Raw genomic sequence first — 17,264 nt, 5'->3', positions numbered from 1 at the left:
ATCTGACAGTGGCCTGTTCCAGTGGTGGGTGACGTGAAGCCTGATTCTCTGCTATGACATGAAGACTGATTCTCTGCTGACATGAAGCCAGATTCTCTGTTACGGGACCTCTCTCCTCTGCCCGGGTGCCTGGGCCTAAATATCTGACAATGGACTGTTCCAGTGTTGGGTGACGCAAAGCATGATTCTCTGCTATGACATGCAGACTGATTCTCTGCTGACATGAAGCCAGATTCTCTGTTACGGGACCTCTCTCCTCTGCCTGGGTGCCTGGGCCTAAATATCTGACAATGGACTGTTCCAGTGTTGGGTGACGTAAAGCATGATTCTCTGCTATGACATGCAGACTGATTCTCTGCTGACATGAAGCCAGATTCTCTGTTATGGGACCTCTCTCCTCTGCCTGGGTGCCTGGGCCTAAATATCTGACAATGGACTGTTCCAGTGTTGGGTGACGTAAAGCATGATTCTCTGCTATGACATGCAGACTGATTCTCTGCTGACATGAAGCCAGATTCTCTATTACGGGACCTCTCTCCTCTGCCTGGGTGCCTGGGCCTAAATATCTGACAATGGACTGTTCCAGTGTTGGGTGACGTAAAGCATGATTCTCTGCTATGACATGCAGACTGATTCTCTGCTGACATGAAGCCATATTCTCTGTTACGGGACCTCTCTCCTCTGCCTGGGTGCCTGGGCCTAAATATCTGATAATGGACTGTTCCAGTGTTGGGTGACGTAAAGCATGATTCTCTGCTAGGACATGCAGACTGATTCTCTGCTGACATGAAGCCAGATTCTCTGTTACGGGACCTCTCTTCTCTGCCTGGGTGCCTGGGCCTAAATATCTGACAATGGACTGTTCCAGTGTTGGGTGACGTAAAGCATGATTCTCTGCTATGACATGCAGACTGATTCTCTGCTGACATGAAGCCTGAATCTCTGTTATGGTACCTCTCTCCTCTGTCTGAGTTCCGGGGCCTAAAAATATCTGACAGTGGCCTGTTCCAGTGGTGGGTGACGTGAAGCCTGATTCTCTGCTATGACATGAAGACTGATTCTTTGCTGACATGAAGCCAGATTCTCTGTTACGGGACCTCTCTGCCTGGGTGCCTGGGCCTAAATATCTGACAATGGACTGTTCCAGTGTTGGGTGACTTAAAGCATGATTCTCTGCTAGGACATGCAGACTGATTCTCTGCTGACATGAAGCCAGATTCTCTGTTATGGGACCTCTCTCCTCTGCTTGGGTTCCTGGGCCTAAATATCTGACAATGGACTGTTCCAGTGTTGGGTGACGTAAAGCATGATTCTCTGCTAGGACATGCAGACTGATTCTCTGCTGACATGAAGCCAGATTCTCTGTTACGGGACCTCTCTCCTCTGCCTGGGTGCCGGGGCCTAAATATATGACAATGGACTGTTACAGTGGTGGGTGACGTGAAGCCAGATTCTCTGCTATGGCATGAAGAGACTGATTCTCTGCTGACGTGAAGCCAGATTCTCTGCTATGGGACCTCTCTCCAATTGATATTGGTTAATTTTTATTTATTTTACTTTTATTTTAATTCATTTCCCTATCCACATTTGTTTGCAGGGGATTTACCTACATGTTGTTGCCTTTTGCAGCCCTCTAGCTCTTTCCTGGGCTGTTTTACAGCCTTTTTAGTGAAAAGTTTGGGTCCCCATTGACTTCAATGGGGTTCGGGTTCGGGACGAAGTTCGGGTCGGGTTCGGATCCCGAACACGAACATTTCCGGGAAGTTCGGCCGAACATCCAGGTGTTCGCTCAACTCTAGTGAACACATCACTAGGCTGCTTTGATTTCATGATAAGTGGAGACATCTTCATGTCAGAAGTCCTTTAAAATCATGTATGTGTTAAATAAAAAGTGGTTTGATTTCAAAAATATATAGGATTACAGTACAATATGTTAGAAGTACTGACACAACTGTACTGAGCACAAACATACATTTTTTTAGAATATATGTATGACTTTTTTTTTTAAAGTTACATTTAAAATTCCTAAAATTTCTAGTTAAATAATCTGAAAATTAAATAGGCTTTTAATATTATACACCACATAAAAAACGGTACACTCCCAAAAATGTTTTACTTGTGACATTGCAATGTTTGCAGATTTTCCCAATTTTCACTCTTAACATTCACCAAGAACTCCTGTTAAAAGCCATAAAATGAACTAAAATCAGAAAGCCAGATTCATACACATAGGGGGACAGTTATTAAGGCAATTTACATGCCAGTCTTGGTCCCTCTGAGCTGCCAGTGGATGCACCAAAGGTATTTGGAGGCACAGGCCTCTACGTAACTTTAGAGCTACTTCCAGCAGGCCATGTGACATAATAAAATATATGCCATCTCTCTTGCTGGCATAGATTTACGTGATTTTCAAACTAACGTGGACAATGATAAATTACATGGGCCTACCAGCCCATCCTACTGTATTCCTGCCCATGCCATGCCCCCTTTTCACAGCACTCTGGAAAAGTGACATGAGCAGCAACAAGTCACAGATTCTGCAGCAACAAACATTGTGACAAAATCTGCAACATTAATACGCCTAAAAGCGTTGTATAATTCATAATAAATGTCCCCATAGTCTAGTCTAGTTTTCAGCAGGACAAGCTGAAATAAGCCATTCAGGCAAAACGTATGCAGAATTTTTGTTGAGGATCATTATTTCCTTTGGATGGACACTGAACTTGAGGAATGTATGGTTATTATTAAGAAAGACTTTACCTCCTTTATTAATGGTATGGACAGAGTCTGACTTTGCTTAAGCAACCATGCAACTAAGCAGTTCTCTAATAAAACAGAGCTAAAGAGCAGCCAGGCAGCCAACACTAAAGAGAATAAAAAGCGGATTTCCATCATTCGTAGGGTAGTGGCCTAAATATATACTGTATTTTGCAGATACCTTCAAACGTCTACAGTAGCTATTGATTAATATCATGTGTTTTAACTTTGCCTGAGATTTTTTAACAAATGTTTTTTGACTTTTTAGAAGATGCATGTGTTGAGGCTCCAAATATTCAACATGGAACGGTAATAGAAAAGAAGAAAACTTTCAGCCATGGTGAAAGAGCTAAATATGAGTGTGACAACAGTTTCCGGTTTAAAGATGAAGATGCAGCAAGTTGTGTAGAAGGACAGTGGATGAACATTCCAGTGTGTATTTGTAAGTATTCCATTGTTATGAACCAGAAAATATTATGACAGTACTGATTAACAGACAACTACCTGTTCAGTATATGCAATGTATATATCAAAGTGATTGTAAATGGTAAGAGTTGGTATGGGTTTCCTTTGATCTCGGATTCCTCCAAGAACTGTAGAAAAAAAAGTCCTGTATTGAGAATTTTTTGTCCGGTAAAAAGGCATACTTCTGAACAGAAACATATCAGACTGGTGAAGGATATTTCTTCTGCGTCGTTCAGTAACGGCACAGAGGAAAACAATGGAAATCAATATATCTAGTGTGAACCTAGAACAGAAAATGTCCCATTGTCATGTTCTGTTTTGTTCTGTTTAATCAGAGCAGAAAAAAAAATTAATGGCAGCGATAGATCTGTTACATGAAAGACACCAAAGAGGCCCAATGGACCCATTGACTTACAATGAGTTCATTGGATGTCCGTCATGGTGGCTGTCATTGTATCAGAGAAAATAGGTCAGCATGCTGTACAAATATTCTCCAGCATTGTTGGCAGAATCTGAAATGAATAATCTCATCAAATTTTTTGCAGTCAAGTGAGTAGCAAATGATTTTGTTTATTTCTACATGCTGGGCTGCCACCACCTTTGTCAATTCTGTCACTGTTACCAGGAGCTAGTATGCAATTATCTGTAAAAAGGAAACACAATTCTAAGTCTAGCATATTATTATTTTTTTGTAACTATAGCCACTATTAAAGGGGTTTTCCAGTAATTAAGAAAATACAATTACTAAAATACATAAATATTACTTCATTATAAACACTTTCCAAAATAGCTTTCATTATTTATAACGGCTGGTTTTTAGTGTTGAGCGAGCATCGCTATGCTTGGCACATCGCAGTGTTTAGCCAAATAGTGTGCATGCTTAAGCAAAATTGAACACAATGAAAATTGATGGGAGACCCGAGCATTAAACCAGGCACCCTCTTCTCTGAAGAGAAGAGGCTGTCTGGTTCATAGAAAAAGGTTTAGCATTTGCATAATCATGGGCATATGCAAATTAGCTGAATCTGCTTGTTTTTCAGCTGAAACACCATTTGCATGGAAAATTCGCGATTAGAATATTTGCGATCAACACTACTCATGAACAGCGCCATTTATTGGATTCATATAAATCCAATAGATGGCGCTGTTCATGACTCATAAACAGCGCCATTGTCACAACCAGACAGCTGAGAAGCTCTGACAGAAGCCTTTCAGAACCTCCTCCTTGAGTTTTCTTTGTTTTGGTTTTCAGTTCCTCATCTCGTTAGTCTCTCTCAGCTGTCATGTAGTTGGACTGATTGCATCCCTTTAAATTCCTCCCCATAATGCATTAGTGTGCGGCTTATACAACTTCCTGGTGTGTGTGTGCATGCTGTTCCTATTTCCCAGTCTTCTACAAGATAAGTGCTGTACATTCATTTGTGATTTTCTGTTTGCTGGATCCCAGATGACCCTGACTCCCTCCGTGTCTAGTGTAGGGAGCCGGTGGTCGTGTCCCCTCACTATTGTAGGGTGTTCAGGAATTATATAGTTGAGGTACGAGGATATGCGATCATCCACCTTTGGGGTGTTCGCATAGGCTGAGCAGTCAGGGAGAGTGCCAGGTCTCATGCAGGGGTCTCCCTTTTGTTCCTTAGTTTTGGATCCAGTGAGTCATAGATTCTTTTGCATTGTCTTGTTCCCTGTACACCTTCCGGGACATTATAAGCCGCCAAAACCGTCTCAAGCATGGATCCGGTTTCACTTTTGGCTGAACGCTTCCAGGGTTTTTCATTGGAGGTAGCTGATCTCCGTAAGACTTTTTCTCAGTTTCAAGTGACCGGTTCAGCTTGCGTTCATGGAGTTTGTTCTGAGCCTAAGATCTCACTCCCAGATACGTTCTCCGTGGGTAGTGAGAATTTTGTGCGTTTTAGAGAGGCTTGCAAACTCCATTTTCGCCTTCTTCCCCATTCCTCTGGTGATGAGGAACGGAGGGTGGGGATCATTATATCGCTGCTCAGGGGTAACGTTCAGTCCTGGGCCTTTTTGCTGCCGGAGGGGGCACGGCCCCTCCGTTCAGTGGATGAATTCTTTTTGGCCCTGGGTCAGATATATGATGATCTGGATCGTATTGCTCTGGCTGAGTCTAGACTACGTCTGTTATGCCAGGGTAAACAATCCGCAGAGATATACTGCTCAGAGTTTCGGAGATGGGCAGCTGATACTGGTTGGAATGATGCTGCACTCCGAAGTCAATTTTGCCATGGTCTTTCAGAGGGATTGAAAGATGCATTTGCCTTTCATGAGAGGCCTATCTCCTTGGACTCTGCTATGTCTCAGGCCGTTCGTATTGACCGGCGTCTTAGAGAGAGAGGAGAGATCTCTCCTTCCTGTCATACTCAGTCCCGGGACAGTGCAGCGGTCTCATTCTGTGCGCAGGGGTCTCAGTCGCTGTCAGCCCCTTCTGAGCAGGAGCCCATGCAGCTGGGGTTGATTGCCTCTGACAATAGAAGATTCAGCCCGCATGGGAGGGTTTGTTTTTGTTGTGGAGGTATAAATCATTTGGCAAATGTTTGTCCCTCTAGGAGATTCAGGCAGTTTTCTGGGAGTAATAAAGAAACAAAAAGGAAAAAATCTTTTAAAAATGTTCCGTCTGTTACTATTGGCAGGGTTGAGGCGGAAATTGAAGGTTTTCCGTTTGCCGGTAGTTCCCGTTTTGTCCTGCCTGCTAGGGTGGCGCTAGAGAGCAAGAGCATTTTTTGTGAGATTTTTGTGGATAGTGGAGCAGCTGTCAATCTCATTGATAATCAATTTGCAATAACTCATGGTTTCCAGGTATGCACTTTGGGAAAGGATATTCCTGTTTTTGCTATTGATTCCGCTCCACTTTCTCAGAAATCGTTAAAGGGCATAGTTCACAATATCCGTTTGATTGTGAGTGATACTCATGTTAAGGATGTGTCATTTTTTGTCCTAAACGGGTTGCCTACTCCTCTAGTGTTGGGGCTACCCTGGCTCACTAAACATAACCCCACCATTGATTGGCAAGCGAGGCAAATAAATGGTTGGAGTGACTTTTGCAGAGAGAATTGCCTCACGACATCTGTTTCTGAGGTTTCTACTAAGACTGTACCACCTTTCCTCTCTGAATTTTTGGATGTCTTCTCTGAGAGTGGAGTTCAGGATTTGCCCCCGCACAGGGAGTACGATTGCCCTATTAATCTCATCCCAGGCACCAAGCTGCCTAAATCTCGTTTATACAATCTTTCCCAACCTGAGAGGGTCGCTATGCATGCTTATATCTCTGAGAGTCTGAGAAAAGGACACATACGACCCTCGAAGTCACCTGTTGCCGCTGGTTTTTTCTTTGTTAAGAAAAAAGATGGTTCTTTAAGACCTTGTCTGGATTTCAGGGAGCTGAACAGTATCACTATTCGTGACCCTTATCCGCTTCCTCTGATCCCGGACCTGTTTAACCAGGTTGTTGGGGCTAAAGTCTTTTCCAAATTAGACCTAAGAGGGGCATACAACCTGGTCAGGGTCAGAGAAGGAGACAAATGGAAGACGGCCTTCAATACCCCTGAGGGCCATTTTGAGAATTTGGTTATGCCTTTTGGTTTGATGAATGCCCCAGCCGTTTTTCAGCATTTTGTGAACAGCATTTTTTATCATTTAATTGGAAAATTTGTATTAGTGTATTTGGATGACATTTAGATTTTTTCTCCTGATTTCAAAACTCATAAGGAACACTTACGTCAGGTCTTGTTCATCCTGCGGGAGAATAAATTATACGCGAAACTGGAAAAATGTGTGTTTGCAGTTCAAGAAATTCAATTTCTGGGGTTTCTTCTCTCCGCTTCTGGTTTTCGCAAGGACCCCGAGAAGGTCCGTGCTGTGCTTGAGTGGGAGCTTCCTGAGAATCAGAAGGCACTGATGCGTTTTTTGGACTTTGCCAATTATTACAGGAAGTTTATTTTGAATTATTCCTCTGTTGTTAAACCACTCACTGATATGACCAGAAAGGGGGTAGATTTTTCTTCCTGGTCGGTAGAGGCACGTAAGGCCTTTTCTAATATCAAGGAGAGTTTTGCTTCCGCTCCCATCCTGGTACAACCTTATATTTCTTTACCCTTCATAGTTGAGGTTGATGCTTCTGAGGTGGGTGTGGGTGCGGTCTTGTCTCAGGGTTCCTCTCCTGCCAAATGGCGACCGTGTGCCTTTTTCTCGAAGAAACTCTCCTCCGCAGAGAGAAATTACGATGTGGGAGATAGGGAATTGTTGGCCATCAAGTTGGCTTTTGAGGAATGGCGCTATTGGCTAGAGGGAGCCAGACACCCTATCACCGTGTTTACTGACCATAAAAATCTGGCCTACTTGGAGTCAGCCAAGCGTCTGAACCCGAGACAGGCCAGATGGTCTTTGTTCTTTTCAAGGTTTAATTTTGTTGTCACATTCCGCCCTGGGGTTAAGAATGTGAAGGCAGATGCCCTGTCACGTTGTTTTCCGGGAGGTGGGAATTTTGAAGACCCGGGTCCCATTTTGGCTGAAGGTGTGGTGGTCTCTGCTCTTTTTCCTGAATTGGAGGCAGAGGTGCAGGCAGCCCAGTCGGAGTCTCCTGATCTTTGTCCTCCTGGGAGGTTGTTTGTGCCTCTCGCTTTAAGACACAAGATTTTTAAGGAACACCACGATACGGTCCTTGCTGGGCACCCGGGGGCAAGAGCCACACTGGATCTCATCGCTCGGAGATTCTGGTGGCCTGCACTTCGTAAGTCGGTTGAGGGTTTTGTGGCAGCCTGCGAGACTTGTGCTCGTGCCAAAGTCCCTCATTCACGGCCATCAGGTCCTCTCCTTCGCTTACCCATTCCTTCCCGTCCTTGGACACATCTGTCCATGGACTTCATAACGGACCTGCCTCGTTCCTCGGGGAAGACTGTGATTCTGGTGGTGGTGGACCGTTTTAGCAAAATGGTGCATTTCATCCCTTTTCCTGCTTTGCCCAATGCTAAGACGCTGGCGCAGGCATTTATTGATCACATTGTCAAATTGCATGTTTTTTTTTCAGACATAGTCTCTGATAGGGGCACGCAGTTTGTTTCCAGATTCTGGAAGGCTTTCTGTTCTCGCTTGGGGGTTCGGTTGTCATTCTCTTCTGCTTTCCACCCGCAGTCGAATGGCCAGACAGAGCGCGTCAATCAGAATCTGGAGACATATCTGCGCTGTTTTGTGGCGGAGAATCAGGAGGATTGGTGTTCTTTTTTGTCCCTTGCTGAGTTTGCTTTAAATAACCGTCGTCAGGAGTCCTCTGATAAGTCACCATTTTTTGGTGCATATGGGTTTCATCCGCAGTTTGGGACTTTCTCGGGAGAGGGGTCTTCTGGTTTACCTGATGAGGACAGATTCTCCTCGTCTTTGTCATCTATTTGGCAAAAGATTCAGGATAATCTAAAGAGCATGAGTGAGAGATATAAGCGTGTGGCAGATAAGAGACGTGTGCCTGGTCCGGACCTGAATGTTGGTGATCTGGTGTGGTTGTCTACCAAGAATATCAAATTGAAGGTTCCCTCCTGGAAGTTGGGTCCTAGGTTTATTGGGCCTTACAAGATCCTGTCTGTCAACAATCCTGTTGCCTACCGTCTTGATCTTCCTCAGACTTGGAAGATCCATAATGTTTTTCATAAGAACTTATTGAAACCTTATGTTCAACCCATTGTACCCTCGCCTTTGCCTCCTCCTCCGATTATGGTTGATGGGAATCTTGAATTTCAGGTCTCTAGGATTGTGGATTCTCGTCTTGTCCGCAGTTCTCTCTAATACCTCGTTCATTGGGAGGGTTATGGTCCTGAGGAGAGGATGTGGGTCCCAGTGACGGACATTAAGGCCACTCGTCTCATCAGGGTTTTCCATAGGTCCCATCCTGAGAAGGTAGGCTCTGAGTGTCCGGAGTCCACTCGTAGAGGGAGGGGTACTGTCACAACCAGTTGAGAGATTGACAGCTTAGAAGCTCTGACAGAAGCCTTTCAGAACCTCCTCCTTGAGTTTTCTTTGTTTTGGTTTTCAGTTCCTCATCTCATTAGTCTCTCTCAGCTGTCATGTAGTTGGACTGATTGCATCCCTTTAACCACCTCAGCCCCCAGTGCTTAAACACCCTGAAAGACCAGGCCACTTTTTACACTTCTGACCTACACTACTTTCACCGTTTATTGCTCGGTCATGCAACTTACCACCCAAATTAATTTTACCTCCTTTTCTTCTCACTAATAGAGCTTTCATTTGGTGGTATTTCATTGCTGCTGACATTTTTACTTTTTTTGTTATTAATCGAAATTTAACTATTTTTTTGCAAAAAAATGACATTTTTCACTTTCAGTTGTAAAATTTTGCAAAAAAAACGACATCTATATATAAATTTTGCTCTAAATTTCTTGTTCTACATGTCTTTGATAAAAAAAAAATGTTTGGGTAAAAAAAAAATTGTTTGGGTAAAAGTTATAGCGTTTACAAACTATGGTACAAAAATGTGAATTTCCGCTTTTTGAAGCAGCTCTGACTTTCTGAGCACCTGTCATGTTTCCTGAGGTTCTACAATGCCCAGACAGTACAAACACCCCACAAATGACCCCATTTCGGAAAGTACACACCCTAAGGTATTCGCTGATGGGCATAGTGAGTTCATAGAACTTTTTATTTTTTGTCAGAAGTTAGCGGAAAATGATGATTTTTTTTTTTTTTCTTACAAAGTCTCATATTCCACTAACTTGTGACAAAAAATAAAAACTTCTATGAACTCACTATGCCCATCACGAAATACCTTGGGGTCTCTTCTTTCCAAAATGGGGTCACTTGTGGGGTAGTTATACTGCCCTGGCATTCTAGGGGCTCAAATGTGTGGTAAGGAGTTTGAAATCAAATTCTGTAAAAAATGACGAGTGAAATCCGAAAGGTGCTCTTTGGAATATGGGCCCCTTTGCCCACCTAGGCTGCAAAAAAGTGTCACACATCTGGTATCTCCGTATTCAGTAGAAGTTGGGGAATGTGTTTTGGGGTTTCTTTTTACATATACCCATGCTGGGTGAGATAAATATCTTGGTCAAATGCTAACTTTGTATAAAAAAATGGGAAAAGTTGTCTTTTGCCAAGATATTTCTCTCACCCAGCATGGGTATATGTAAAAAGACAGCCCAAAACACATTCCCCAACTTCTACTGAATACGGAGATACCACATGTGTGACACTTTTTTGCAGCCTAGGTGGGCAAAGGGGCCCAAATTCCTTTTAGGAGGGCATTTTTAGACATTTGGATACCAGACTTCTTCTCACGCTTTGGGGCCCCTAAAATGCCAGGGCAGTATAAATACCCCACATGTGACCCCATTTTGGAAAGAAGACACCCCAAGGTATTCAATGAGGGGCATGGCGAGTTCATAGAAATTTTTTTTTTGCACAAGTTAGCGGAAATTGATTTTTTACATTTTTTTCTCACAAAGTCTCCCTTTCCGCTAACTTGGGACAAAAATTTCAATCTTTCATGGACTCAATATGCCCCTCAGCGAATACCTTGGGGTGTCTTCTTTCCAAAATGGTGTTATTTGTGGGGTGTTTGTACTGCCATGGCATTTGAGGGTCTCCGCAATCATTACATGTATGCCCAGCATTAGGAGTTTCTGCTATTCTCCTTATATTGAGCATACAGGTAATGAGATTTTTTTTTTCCGTTCAGCCTCTGGGCTGAAAGAAAAAAATGAACGGCACAGATTTCTTCATTCGCATCGATCAATGTGGATGAAAAAATCTCTGCCAAAAAAAGAAAAAGGAGGGGAAAGGCGTCTGCCAGGACATATGCCCTGGCAAACCAGATTTCTCCATTCACATCAATCGATGTGGATGAATAAATCATTGCCGGGATTTTTTTTTTTTATATATATACAAAGTGTTTGCCAAAGTATATGAACACCGCCACCTCCTCAGCTCATATGCCTCGGCAAACGTATCTTTTACTGCAGAGGAGAAATCTCGTCTTGCAGCGCCGCATACACTGACTTGCGTGTAATCTGACAGCAGCGCAATGCTTCTGTCCGAATGCACATCAGTGCTGCAGCTAGTCGATCGGTTGGTCCACCTGAAAGGTAAAAAAAACAAAACAAAAAAGAAAAAACCAGGCCGCAACGCAATAAATTTATTAACTGTTGAACAGAACATAGAAACTTTTTTAAACTTTTTTAACTGAACGTTTAACTTTTTTACTTACCGGTAATTTTTTTTTTGTTTAGTTTTTTTTACCTTTATAGAACAAACCTCTCCTTCCCCATGGGACAATGTGCAAAGCGCAAATCGCCCAAAGATGTGGCGAAGTACGTTATGCACTTTATCCCAGGTGAAAGGAGAGGTTTGCAGCAGCTGTGAATGAATGTGCCCTAATAGCCCTGTGTGCCTGTCCTGTGAGATGCAATCCCTATGCTAAGTGTACCTGTGTGTGGTACTTCCGGAAACACTCTCCATAGCATAGGGCAGGGTGGTCAGCACAGTCAGGACAGAAATAGCGGGTGTCACGCCTTATTCCACTCCTGCTACAGACACAACATCTTTTTCGGGGTGACGGTTGGGTTGAGGTACCAGGAACGACACTGGGGAAATGTCGCTCGTGTAGACGGCTAACTACACTGGTGGATGGGGCCACGGAACCTCCTGGGTAAAGGAGGTTCTCGATGATCTCTTCCTGGAATTTGAGGAAGGATCCTGTTCTCCCAGCCTTACTGTAGAGAACAAAACTATTGTACAGAGCCAATTTAATCAAATATACAGACACCTTCTTATACCAGCGTCTGGTTCTGCGGGAAACTAAATAGGGAGCCAACATCTGGTCATTGAAGTCCACCCCTCCCATGAGCGCATTATAGTCGTGGACTGAGAGGGGCTTTTCAATGACACGGGTTGCCCTTTCAATTTGGATTGTCGTGTCTGCGTGAATGGAGGAGAGCATGTAAACGTCACGCTTGTCTCTCCATTTCACCGCTAGCAGTTCTTCGTTACACAAGGCAGCCCTCTCCCCCCTTGCAAGACGGGTGGTTACAAGCCGTTGGGGGAAGCCCACGCGACTAGTTCGCGCGGTGCCACAGGCGCAAATCCGTTCTAGAAACAAATGCCTAAAGAGGGCCACACTTGTGTAGAAATTGTCCACATAAAGATGGTACCCCTTTGCCGAATAAGGGTGACACCAAGTCCCAGACTGTCTTCCCACTGCTCCCCAGGTAGTCAGGGCAACCGACCAGCTCCAGGGTCTGATCTTTTCCCTCATAGATCCGAAATTTGTGGGTATAGCCTGTGGCCCTTTCACAGAGCTTATACAATTTGACCCCATACCGGGCACGCTTGCTTGGGATGTATTGTTTGAAGCCAAGGCGCCCGGTAAAATGTATTAGGGACTCGTCTACGCAGATGTTTTGCTCAGGGGTATACAAATCTGCAAATTTCAGGTTGAAATGGTCTATGAGGGGCCGAATTTTGTGGAGCCGGTCAAAAGCAGGGTGGCCTCTGGGACGGGAGGTGGTGTTGTCGCTAAAATGCAGAAAACGGAGGATGGTCTCAAATCGTGTCCTGGACATAGCAGCAGAGAACATGGGAATGTGATGAATTGGGTTTGTGGACCAATATGACCGCAATTCATGCTTTTTTGTCAGGCCCATGTTGAGGAGAAGGCCCAGAAAAATTTTAAGTTCGGAAACTTGGACTGGTTTCCACCGGAAAGGCTGGGCATAATAGCTTCCCGGGTTTGCGGTTATAAATTGTGTGGCATACCGGTTTGTCTCTGCCACGACTAAGTCCAAGAGCTCCGCAGTCAAGAACAGCTCAAAAAATCCCAGGGCCGAACCGATTTGAGCCGTCTCAACCCGAACTCCAGACTGGGCGGTGAAAGGGGGAACTACTGGTGCGGCTGAAGTTGGTGACTGCCAATCAGGATTTGCCAGCACCTCAGGGACTCTAGGGGGTCTACGGGCCTGTCTGTGCGGTGGCTGCGACGGGGTAACTATTGCACGTGCCACCGTACCAGCTTCAACTGCCCTTCTGGTGCTCGCTACTTCACCATGTTGTACGGCAGTGCTGGTACTAGGTCCAGGAAGGGCTGCGCTGCTGGTGTATGCCTCACCACGTGATCCGGCAGCGACAGCCCCACTCTGCTGCTCTTGAAGCGGATCCTGCGTAACCTGTGGTCTAGCGACACGGGGCCTGGTACGCCTGGTGCTATCAGGGACCTCCACCTCCTCGTCCGAACTTTGGGTCAGAGAGCCACTGCTTTCTACAGGTTCATATTCTGACCCGCTAGATTCGTCAGATGAGGGTTCCCACTCCTCATCCGACTGGGTCAGAATCCTGTAGGCCTCTTCAGAAGAATACCCCCTGTTTGACATTTTGGACTACTAAATTTAGGGGTATTCCCTGAGACTATCCAAGAAAAAAAGCAAGCCTGTCTTACAAAGGGGAGGCTAGCGAAGTACCGGAGGCTGCTGCGGTTGATAAAAAATATCAAAACTGATTTTTTTATCGCCGCAGTGCGTGTAAAATGAATGTGCAGTGATCAAAAAAATATATATTTTTTGTCACTGCGGTGGGGCGGGAGTGGGTGAACGCACGTGTGGGCGACCGATCAGGCCTGATCGGGCAAACACTGCGTTTTGGGTGGAGGGCGAGCTAAGGTGACACTAATACAATTATAGATCTGACCGTGATCAGTTTTGATCACTTACAGATACTATAAAAGTACAAATGCTGATTAGCGATACGCTAATCAGCGAATAAAAGTGACTGCGGTGCGGTGGGGTGGGCGCTAACTGACGCTAACTACCTAACCAAGGGGCCTAAACTATCCCTTAAACCTAACAGCCAATACCAGTGGAAAAAAAAAAAAAAGTTTACACTGATCACTTTTTTTCCTTTCACTGGTGATTGACAGGGGCGATCAAAGGGGTGATCAAAGGGTTAATTGGGGTGCAGGGGGGTGATCTGGGGCTAAGTGTGGTGTTGGTGGGTACTCACAGTGAAGTCTGCTCCTCTGCTGGATCCAACCGACGAAAAGGACCAGCAGAGGAGCAGACAAGCCATATAACAGATCATATTTACTAATATGATCTGTTATATGACTTTTGATTGGATTTTTTGAAAATCGCCAGCCTGCCATCCAATGATCGTTGCTGGCAGGCTGGTGACGAAATACTTCTTTCAATTTTGCCGGCCCGCGATGCGCATGCGCGGGCCGGCTTTGAGCGAAATCTCGCGTCTCGCGAGATGACGCGTATATGCGTGACTCTGCGCAGCGCTGCCACCTCCGGAACGCGATCCTGCGTTAGGCGGTCCGGAGGTGGTTAAAGGGCTTCTGTCACCCCATTAAACCGTTTTTTCTTTTTCTTTACTAATAATCCCTACACTGCGATCTCAGCATACATAAGCTAATTAATGATTTTCGTTCAGTAGAATTTGTTAAAAATCTATTTTTATAATATGTAAATTACCTTGCTACCAGCAAGTAGGGCGGCTACTTGCTGGTAGCAGCCGCATCCTCCGATGGTAATGACGCCCCCTCTGCTTGTTGATTGACAGGGCCAGGGAACGGAATCCTTCTCCGCTGGCCCTGCCTGTTTTCATTCAATATCTGGCGCCTGCGCCGCGGCCGTACCTCTCTTCAATCTGCGCAGGCGCACTGAGAGGCGGCCACTCACTCGGCCGCTCGCTCCTCAATGCGCCTGCGCCGGGTGTAGATGTGACGTCATCGGCGCAGGCGCCAGATATTGAATCGAAACAGGCATGGCCAGCAGAGAAGGATTCGGTTCCCTGGCCCTGTCAATCAACAAGCAGAGGGGGCGTCATTACCATCGGAGGATGCGGCTGCTACCAGCAAGTAGCCGCCCTACTTGCTGGTAGCAAGGTAATTTACATATTATAAAAATAGATTTTTAACAAATTCTACTGAACGAAAATTATTAATTAGCTTATGTATGCTGAGATCGCAGTGTAGGGATTATTAGTAAAGAAAAAAAAGAAAAACGGTTTAATGGGGTGACAGAAGCCCTTTAAATTCCTCCCCATAATGCATTAGTGTGCGGCTTATACAACTTCCTGGTGTGTGTGTGCATGCTGTTCCTATTTCCCAGTCTTCTACAAGATAAGTGCTGTACATTCATTTGTGATTTTCTGTTTGCTGGATCCCAGATGACCCTGACTCCCTCCGTGTCTAGTGTAGGGAGCTGGTGGTCGTGTCCCCTCACTATTGTAGGGTGTTCAGGTATTATATAGTTGAGGTACGAGGATATGCGATCATCCACCTTTGGGGTGTTCGCATAGGCTGAGCAGTCAGGGAGAGTGCCAGGTCTCATGCAGGGGTCTCCCTTTTGTTCCTTAGTTTTGGATCCAGTGAGTCATAGATTCTTTTGCATTGTCTTGTTTCCTGTACACCTTCCGTGACAGCCATCTATTGGTTTCATTGTCTTATAACAAGAAAATGAATCTAATAGTTGGCGCTTTTCATGACTCATGAACAGCGCCATCTATTGGTTTCATAGTCTTTTGACAAGACTATTAATCCAATAGATGGCGCTATTCATAGTGTAGATCGCAAATATTCTAATCACAATTTTTTCATGCAAATGTTTTTTCAGCTGAAAAACAAGGCCGATTTTGCTCATTTGCATGTCTTTCCCATATGCCCATGTTTATGCAAATGAGTCTACATGGCAAAACTGTATAGAACGGTCATTGAATTTCATGTTAGGACAATCAGAAAACATTTTGTCACCCTAATGATAATTATCTAGGTGCACGGGTCCACCCAAGCCATCCAACAGATATGAAGCAACTTTGAAACTTACTGGCTCTCAGTCAGATGAGAGCTGGTTTTGAATGTCTCATAGTGCACAAGGCTGCCATTGTAAGGTGTGCTGACTGTATCTGTCTCATGGATAGATTCTTGGCTTACACACACTCGCCTTTTGGCAAATAGCCTTTGTGAGGTTGTCTATTGTATGTCATAGTTAATAGGAGTCCAAGATACATCTAAATGTTCTTCTCATGCTGTTTCCAAGCCATTTTGGTGGTGTTTCTAACCTTTTCATAAGAACCAGACATCCTCTCCTCTTCAGAGCAGGGGGTGCCTGATTTAATGCTCGGGTTCTCCCATTGACTTCTACTGTGCTCGCTAGAGCATCCTGATGTGTTCGGCCAGAGCACCCGAGCACTATGGTGCTCGACTAACACTACTGGTTTTCTCTAGAGGACAAGTATCAGGCTCAAATCCTACTTATCACAATCAACTACCTTATGTGTCACCCCCAATTCCTCATAGATTGTAAGCTCTTGCGAGCAGGGCCCTGACTCCTAGTGTTTCAGTTGCATATTATCCAGTTATTTTTGTTTTGTATATGAACCCTATGAACTTGTAAAGCACTGCGGAATATGGTAACGCTATATAAATACATTTTATTATTATTATTTATTATTAGTAGTAGCACAGACAATACCCGCCTGGCCGTGCGGAGCCAAACGGATCCGTCCAGACTTACAATGCAAGTCAATGAGGATGGATCCGTTTGACGTTGACACAATATGGTGCAATTGCAAACGGATCCGTCCCCCATTGACTTTCTGTCACGGCTGAGGATGGGGGAAATCCTCAGCCGTGTGCAGCCCGGTGATGTTTCGGCTGCTTGGCCATGTAGACAGGATTAGGGAGCAGGTCACCTCCTAAGGCATCCCTAACCTGACCCTAGCTCCTAGTTACATGGGCCAACCTTGATGGTAGGAGGGCCCATGCTCCGGAACCTAAAAGTCCCTGCTGGCCCTCAAGATGACCCTCACCTAGGAGCTGAGTAAGACAAGCCCACTCCTCCTAGACACGGAGGAGCAGGAGTCTCAACGGCCAAGCTGCAGGAAAAGGGGAGACATAAACAGCTCTATGGATATGGCAGGTGAACTAGAGTTCCACCTACCTGCCACAGCCTTGCTGACTGGATCCCTGTGTTAGCAGGGTGCAGATCATAAACGCATCCCCACACAGGGACCCAGATCCATAGCTGCCCAAA

At 44.9% G+C, this 17,264-nt stretch overlaps 1 protein-coding gene across 9 annotated transcripts in view; it reads left to right on the top strand.

Annotated features, from left to right (window-relative positions):
• Positions 1-17,264, top strand: part of CFH (complement factor H) — a 1,589,177-nt gene that overhangs the window by 1,042,611 nt on the left and 529,302 nt on the right. The gene's annotated exons all lie outside the window — the stretch shown is intronic.

The sequence above is a fragment of the Bufo bufo genome, chromosome 9, assembly GCF_905171765.1.
Source record: "Bufo bufo chromosome 9, aBufBuf1.1, whole genome shotgun sequence".
Lineage (NCBI taxonomy): Eukaryota > Metazoa > Chordata > Amphibia > Anura > Bufonidae > Bufo > Bufo bufo.
Note: the sequence above shows the minus strand (reverse complement) of the source record. Positions and strands in the feature narration are given on the sequence as shown.